Genomic DNA, 7,500 nt, shown 5'->3' with positions numbered 1-7,500 from the left:
CCGCGTGTCCGAGTCCCCATTTCGCCTTGGCCACCCTCGCGAGGCTGTTGAAGAGTTTTTGACACTTACCTGTTATTGCCTCCACGTGCTTGTTGACTTTTAGCCCTCCTTCGAGGTGCACTCCAAGGTATTTGATTGCCTGCTCCATCCTTATATTCCTGCCGCTAATCTTAATAATCGGTGGCCTCTCCGCGTCCAGCTTGCCTTTGACGAGCAGCATCTCCGTTTTCTGTGCCGATAACGTTAGCTTCTTCCTGGTGCACCAGGTAGAGACTCGGGTAACTACCTCCTGTCCTTTTTCCTGGAGCTCGTTCCTCGTGTTACCGGCAATTAGAATCACGATGTCGTCCGCGTACGCAATGGGTTCGCACTCAGTCGCGTTTTCCGCTAGCTCAGCTAGCAGGTCATCAAATACGAGATTCCAGAAACTTGGTCCCAGTACCGATCCCTGCGGGCATCCTTTCGTGACGGGCTTGCTCACTGCTTCGTTTTTCCCAGCAATCTGTACGGTTCTTTCGGAGAAGTAGCTCCTTGTCAACCGGTACAGGTTGTCGGGGCATTCTCTTCTTTTGAGCTCGTGCAGCACGTTCGGCCACCAGACGTTGTCGAAGGCTCCTGATATATCGAGTGCTATTGCGAGGACATACCTCTTCTCGCTCATTTGCTCGATTTTCTCGCGGAGCTTGATGATCGCGTCCACCGTCGATCTTCCGGGGCGAAAGCCATATTGTCTGTCGGAGGAGAGCGCGTGGTCGTGGAAGATAGGTGCCATCCTGGTGGCCATTAGCCTTTCTAGCAGCTTGCCTATCATGGAGAGCAGACAGATTGGCCTGTAGGATTTCGGATTGCTTCTGTCCCGATCCGGTCCCTTGGGGATGGTGATAACATTTGCGACCTTCCACCGTTTGGGGAATATTCCCCAGGCGAGGCAGCCGTTCATGAGCCTTAGGAGCTCCTGGTGTATTCTTCCCCAGGCCCGTTGGATTATTTCGACCTCAATCAGGTCGGGGCCTGGGCACTTCCCCTTCCTCAGCCGTTTCACGGCGTCACTGAGTTCCTCGAAGCTGAATTCAGGGGTGTCTTCTACGTTGGGGGGGTTTGTCGAGTTCCGCCTTATTTCCTTCTGCTCCTCCGTTTCGGTGTCTTCCTCGTCGTCGGGTAGAAGTGCGGACAACATCGCTGCCGCGGTCGTTCGCCAGTAGATAGGGACATACATACATATATGCAATTTTTGGTAACGGGTACTTTCCCAGACTTTTTGTCCATACAGTAACCCGGGTCCCCTGGACCAATTGGGGTTGGGTAAACGCCCAACCATCGCGCAAGGCACACAGTGCCCTGCTTCCTGGATTAGCTAGGCCTGCAGGGGCTGTCGCTCGTCTCAGGTCGAACGGGGCCCTTTCTAAGCCCTACCGTCTACCGGGACGGTACCGGAGCAGTTGGGACGCTGCTCACACGCCGTAGACCATTCGGTGTAGGACGAACACCTTAACTCGGCCCTCTTGCCAGCATCTTGGCCATCAACCACTGCCACCACGAGTCCATACCCATTTTTGGCCGAGCAGAGGGGTCGCTACTCCCTCCGGGCTATAACTCGACCCGCCCGTGGTACCAGCCTAAGTCGCTGGTGGGACTATCGTGTGGATGTACGGCCACGTCACTACCGGCCCGGCGTCCTGCTAACCGAGCTCGGCAGACCCAGATGGGACTCACGTAAGCGGGGCTTACAGGGCGCCTACAAACCCTGAACTTTCCCCGACGGTCCCACCCTTGGCATCAGGATCGTGGGTGCGCTACTACCCAAGGCCCCTTGGAGAGAGTGAGGCTGCCTCTCTCCGCCGGCAACCTTCCTTGCGGTGTACATAGGGACTCACGTAACGGGACGCTTGTCCCGACGGTCCCCCTGGCTGCGGGAACGTGGGTTTGCCAGCCCCCATAGGCTCGCAAAGCGAGCCCTCCCTGCGGGAAGTAGATAGGGACAAGTAGTATTGAGCGATTAGGGGCTCGACCGTTGGGCCGGCCACGCCATTCCCGGAGTATAGCACTCATACTGGCTTCGCTAGATGTTATTTATATCCTACTTTCTGACGTCCAATGCCCGGGGAACGGCGCGCATAGGTGGTCGGCGCGCGACTTGGAAAAACCCTGCCCTCTCCTTTCGGGTCAGTGGGCAAGTTGAACCTACCCTTTCGGGCGGCAGCTCGCTTAGCCGGCGCCGCGCGATGCGCGCATCGCGCAGCACCGTTACCAGCGGGGGCCACGGGGAGGCGGAGCTGCCAGCATATAGCTCGGTCCCAGCAGGTTGGCTTTGCAGCCGATTGTCCCTGCACCGTCACGGCACTCATTTGCGTGAGCGTCGCCTGCACTGACGGTCGCAGGTCTTATCTCCGGCTCGTGTTGGTTTTCTTGTCCTCTTATCCTTAGTTCTCTTCCTGTTCCCAGTGTTTTGTGTATTGTCCTGTCATGGGTCCTGTGTTTTCGTGCGTGTATCCCTTCTTCGCTGTTTTATCTTCTTCTTCTTCGTCTCCTTCCTGCTCCTCTACTATTGGGTGTCGCCGTCTTCTTCTTCGGAGAGTCCCTCTTCGTTGGTTTCTTCCTCTTGTTCCCGTCGTTGTACGGGCACGCACTGGGCCAGTCTTGGACTATGCCTTAGAGGCCGGCCTGCCTGCCCCTCCAGTTGCGTCGATCCTCTTCCTGGCAGTCGCCCTGGCTGCGTTGCGCCTCCCATTTCTCGTAGGGCGTTCCTTCTCTTCTCCTCCTTCGCTTGGAGTACTTTCCTTGCAAACTGACAGAAGTGGGGGTATACGTCTTTTGTTACGTACTCCCGCTTTTCTTCCGGCCAGCGCAGATCGAGTTCTCCCAGTGCATTTCGGAATTCCTGCCTTTCTTCATCGAAGATTGGACAGTCTTCTAAGATGTGATGGGCGGTTTCTATTTCGCCGCATTCACATGTGTCCAATTCGCTGAGGTTGAATGACTTGAGCTTACCGTTGAAATCCCCGTGGCCGCTAATGAACTGTGTCGTGTAGTGGTCGGGTCTCACCCAGCGGTTCTCCAGTCTGTCCTTGATGCTAGCAAAGTAGTCGAAGGTCGTCCTGCCCTTTGGCGTTGTTTGCCAGCGCTCTTGCCACTTATCTAACGCCTCGCCGACAATGGATTTCTCGTCGGGCGCTTCGTCGCGCCTCCTCTTCTTATTGTGGAGTCTTGCCCTGATTTCGACTAGGAGGTCAATAGGAATGACTCCTGCGATAACCTGCAGTGCCTCGGTTGACGTGGTTCTATAGGCCTTGGTCACTCGGAGGAGTGCCATCCTCTGTGACCTTATCAGCTTGCTCCTCGCTTTCCCTTTCAGTAGGTCGCTCCAGCCGGCTGCGGCGTATGTGGTTATCGGCTCGTACAGCCCTCTGTACAGAGTACGCATGGCCGCGTGTCCGAGTCCCCATTTCGCCTTGGCCACCCTCGCGAGGCTGTTGAAGAGTTTTTGACACTTACCTGTTATTGCCTCCACGTGCTTGTTGACTTTTAGCCCTCCTTCGAGGTGCACTCCGAGGTATTTGATTGCCTGCTCCATCCTTATATTCCTGCCGCTAATCTTAATAATCGGTGGCCTCTCCGCGTCCAGCTTACCTTTGACGAGCAGCATCTCCGTTTTCTGTGCCGATAACGTTAGCTTCTTCCTGGTGCACCAGGTAGAGACTCGGGTAACTACCTCCTGTCCCTTTTCCTGGAGCTCGTTCCTCGTGTTGCCGGCAATTAGAATCACGATGTCGTCCGCGTACGCGATGGGTTCGCACCCTGTCGCGTTTCCCGCTAGCTCAGCCAGCAGGTCATCAAATACGAGATTCCAGAAACTTGGTCCCAGTACCGATCCCTGCGGGCATCCTTTCGTGACGGGCTTGCTCACTGCTTCGTTTTTCCCAGCAATCTGTACGGTTCTTTCGGAGAAGTAGCTCCTTGTTAACCGGTACAGGTTGTCGGGGCATTCTCTTCTTTTGAGCTCGTGCAGCACGTTCGGCCACCAGACGTTGTCGAAGGCTCCTGATATATCGAGTGCTATTGCGAGGACGTACCTCTTCTCGCTCATTTGCTCGATTTTCTCGCGGAGCTTGATGATCGCGTCCACCGTCGATCTTCCGGGGCGAAAGCCATATTGTCTGTCGGAGGAGAGCGCGTGGTCGTGGAAGATAGGTGCCATCCTGGTGGCCATTAGCCTTTCTAGCAGCTTGCCTATCATGGAGAGCAGACAGATTGGCCTGTAGGATTTCGGATTGCTTCTGTCCCGATCCGGTCCCTTGGGGATGGTGATAACATTTGCGACCTTCCACCGTTTGGGGAATATTCCCCAGGCGAGGCAGCCGTTCATGAGCCTTAGGAGCTCCTGGTGTATTCTTCCCCAGGCCCGTTGGATTATTTCGACCTCAATCAGGTCGGGGCCTGGGCACTTCCCCTTCCTCAGCCGTTTCACGGCGTCACTGAGTTCCTCGAAGCTGAATTCAGGGGTGTCTTCTACGTTGGGGGGGTTTGTCGAGTTCCGCCTTATTTCCTTCTGCTCCTCCGTTTCGGTGTCTTCCTCGTCGTCGGGTAGAAGTGCGGACAACATCGCTGCCGCGGTCGTTCGCCAGTTGGAGGTATATCCGAGCGGCGTCTTCAGCGTCGATGTTGTTTCCTCTCCTCTGAGTTTCCTTGCGACTGTTTTGTAAGCGATGCCCCAAGGTTCCCTGTTACCCTCTTTGGTGACGAAGTCCTGCCAGCTCTGGATTTTTGCTCTTGCCAGCATCCTCTTATACTCCTTTCGTGTTGACCTGTACCGCAGCTTCTCCTGCTCCCTCGTAGCGGGGTCCCTGGCCCCCTGATACCTTCTTCTCGCCTGGTAGGTGTTTCTCTTTGCTCTGGTGAGTTCGGGCGTCCACCAGGGTACTGACCTGTAGTACCATTTCTTCTTTGGGATGGCGGTGTCGCAGGCACCTATCAGGGTTGCCTGGAGTTGCCCGGCCATTCTTTCGACGTCCTCTGCCTGCTGGAGGGTTGTTTCTTTGAGTGCCTCCATTTCCTCTGTGAGGGCACTCTGAAATACCTCCCAGTTGGCTTTTCGCGTGTTATAGCGTCTTTCCTGAAGCTGCGGTGTGGTGCTTCTCGTCCCGAAGTCGAGGAGCGTCTCCAGTATCCGGTGGTCACTGGAGGTACCATCTTCGCGTATCCTCCAGCCCTTTACAAGGAGTATTGCCTCTGGGCTCGCCATCGTCACGTCTATGTTTGATCGCCCTCGAGTTGTTTCAAACGTGTGGGGTTGTCCTGGTTGATTCAGGACATGGAGACCGTACTGCGCTATGACTGCCTCTAGGGCCTCGCCTCTGTCGTCGGTGCTCCTGCTGCACCACAGCGGTGATTTTGCGTTCGCATCCAGGCCGATGATGATCCTCTTGCCTCTGAGACACCGTAGTACCTTCTCCAACTGTTGCACGCCGACCTCGATGTTTCCTGTCGGCGGAAAGTACAGGCTTGCCGCGTACACCTCTGTTTCCCCGTCGCTTATCTGCACGCAGGAACAGTGTGTTGTGCAGAGTTCGGCGACCTCGAGGGGCGTTAGGGTCTCTGATTTTATCCCTACGGCCGCCATTGGCGGGTTGTGCTTCGACCCTCTGCAGGCGATCGCGACTCCTGTGCCGAATCCGGGTATTTTCCCATCGACGCTGTATGGTTCTTGCATTAATATTATGTCATCCCCATCGGCGTCCATTTGCGTCCGGATCTCATAAGGAGTTGTTTTGGATCGCTGCATGTTGTGCTGCAGGATCCTTATTTCCCTTTTCCTCCCAAGTCCTCTTCTGTCCCTGCGTTGCTCTTTATACATATTGCGTCCTTGCTATTATTGCTTCCAAGGCTTTCGTATACATTGGGCATTTAGCGTTGGAAGCTGCGTGGTCGCCCTTCCTCCCTGCTCTCTTGCAGTTTACGCAAGTGGCGTGCCCATCCTTATCTTTGCACTCTTTAGTGCTGTGCCCACTTTCTGCACAGTGCGCGCAGATTTCGTAGTTAACGCGGCAATATTTTGCCACGTGTCCGTATCCTTGACACTTGTAGCAGCGACTAATTGCTATGTAATCTTTAACTTTGCAGGCATTCCATGAGAGGAAGATCTTACCTTTCAATAGTTTCTCCCTTACCTGGGGGGGCACTTCGATGACCCAGTTCGTCTCCTCTTGATCCTTTCTGCCGGTCCTGAAGCAGAACTTGATGGCTGCAACGTCGTCCTCATTTAGTCTTTCTTGGTTCTGCTTCCTCATGCAGGCCAGGATCTCCTTCTCTGGAATGTCCCTCGGGACGTCGTAGATGATCATCCTGGGGGGTCTCCGCTGCGGCGTGCTAGCTTTTAGTCCAGCCTCCTTTAGTTTCGAGTTCTCGGTGAACTCTTTTAGGCTCTCCGGCTTCGTCGTCTCAACGGCTAGGCCGTTTCCCTTTACTTTCCGGACGGCCGTAACTTGGATTCCTCTCTTGCGGGGATTCACTAGGGTGAACACCGCGTCAAGTGCTTCTTCGCTCGTTTGAATCTCGCCACCTTCTCTTTCCGGTCGAATTATGACCACATTTTTGGGCGGCTTGACCGCCGTCTGCTCGACCTTGTTGCTCGTTATCTTTACTTTTTCGGCGTATGTCGGCTCCCTCTGTTCCTGCTGCGTCGTTCTCAAGACGGCTGTTTCTAGCCGCCTGGTTGCTTTGTTGACGGCGTTCATTATCGCCGTTTCCTTATTCTTCTCATCTCCGGCACTCTGCTCTAGCCTGCCTGTCAGGTAGCTATTATGGAGCAGTAGCTCGTCAACAATGCCCCTCATTTCTTTGAAGTGCCGTAGGATTACTGCGGCGTGTTCCTTGTTTATTTTCCTGGCCGAGTCTAAGCAGAACGCCGTGACCTTCCTCTCTATGTCACTGGCCTGTGCCTTTATATCGGGCACTTGCCGCTTATCCTCCCCGGCCAATCTCTCCTCATCTCTGGGGGGGTTGTTTCTACCCAGGCTTGCTCTCATCGTCTTCTCTGGTATCCTCGGGCTTGGAGTGGCCTCGTTCTTTTCCATCTGTTTCCTCAGGGGTTGGAGGACCACTCTGGCCTCTGCGCCTGGCGACGAGTGCCCTAGCGTCGGCATCACCGGCTCCTTGCCGCTTCTTGCGGCTGCCGCTGCGGCTGTTCGCTTCCCGGTGGCTATGTCCAGCGGCGTATTGAATCCCCCTCGCGGACTTTCAGTTGGCGCTTTGTTCCCGCGAGCACTCCCGCGCTGAGTCCGGCGGCGTGCTCTTCACTGTTCAAAACCCCTGGGTTTGAATTTGAATTTGCCGCCTAGCAGCGTGCTCTTGGTTCCCAAGATGCCCGGGCGGCGGCGCTTCGGTCGCTCGACCCAAGATGGCTGCCGCGCGTCCGCTAACCTATCCTCCCGCACGTGGCACTTTGTTTTGCTTTTCTCGCGCTTATTGCGGCAATTTCCACTAAACTTTCGGTGTGCACTATGT

The 7,500-nt window shown here is 55.3% G+C and overlaps 1 long non-coding RNA gene across 1 annotated transcript in view; it reads left to right on the top strand.

Moving 5' to 3' along the window:
* Nucleotides 1–7,500, top strand: part of LOC126927735 (uncharacterized) — a 9,952-nt gene that overhangs the window by 1,580 nt on the left and 872 nt on the right. The gene's annotated exons all lie outside the window — the stretch shown is intronic.

This window comes from Bombus affinis, unplaced genomic scaffold (assembly GCF_024516045.1).
Source record: "Bombus affinis isolate iyBomAffi1 unplaced genomic scaffold, iyBomAffi1.2 ctg00000209.1, whole genome shotgun sequence".
Lineage (NCBI taxonomy): Eukaryota > Metazoa > Arthropoda > Insecta > Hymenoptera > Apidae > Bombus > Bombus affinis.
Note: the sequence above shows the minus strand (reverse complement) of the source record. Positions and strands in the feature narration are given on the sequence as shown.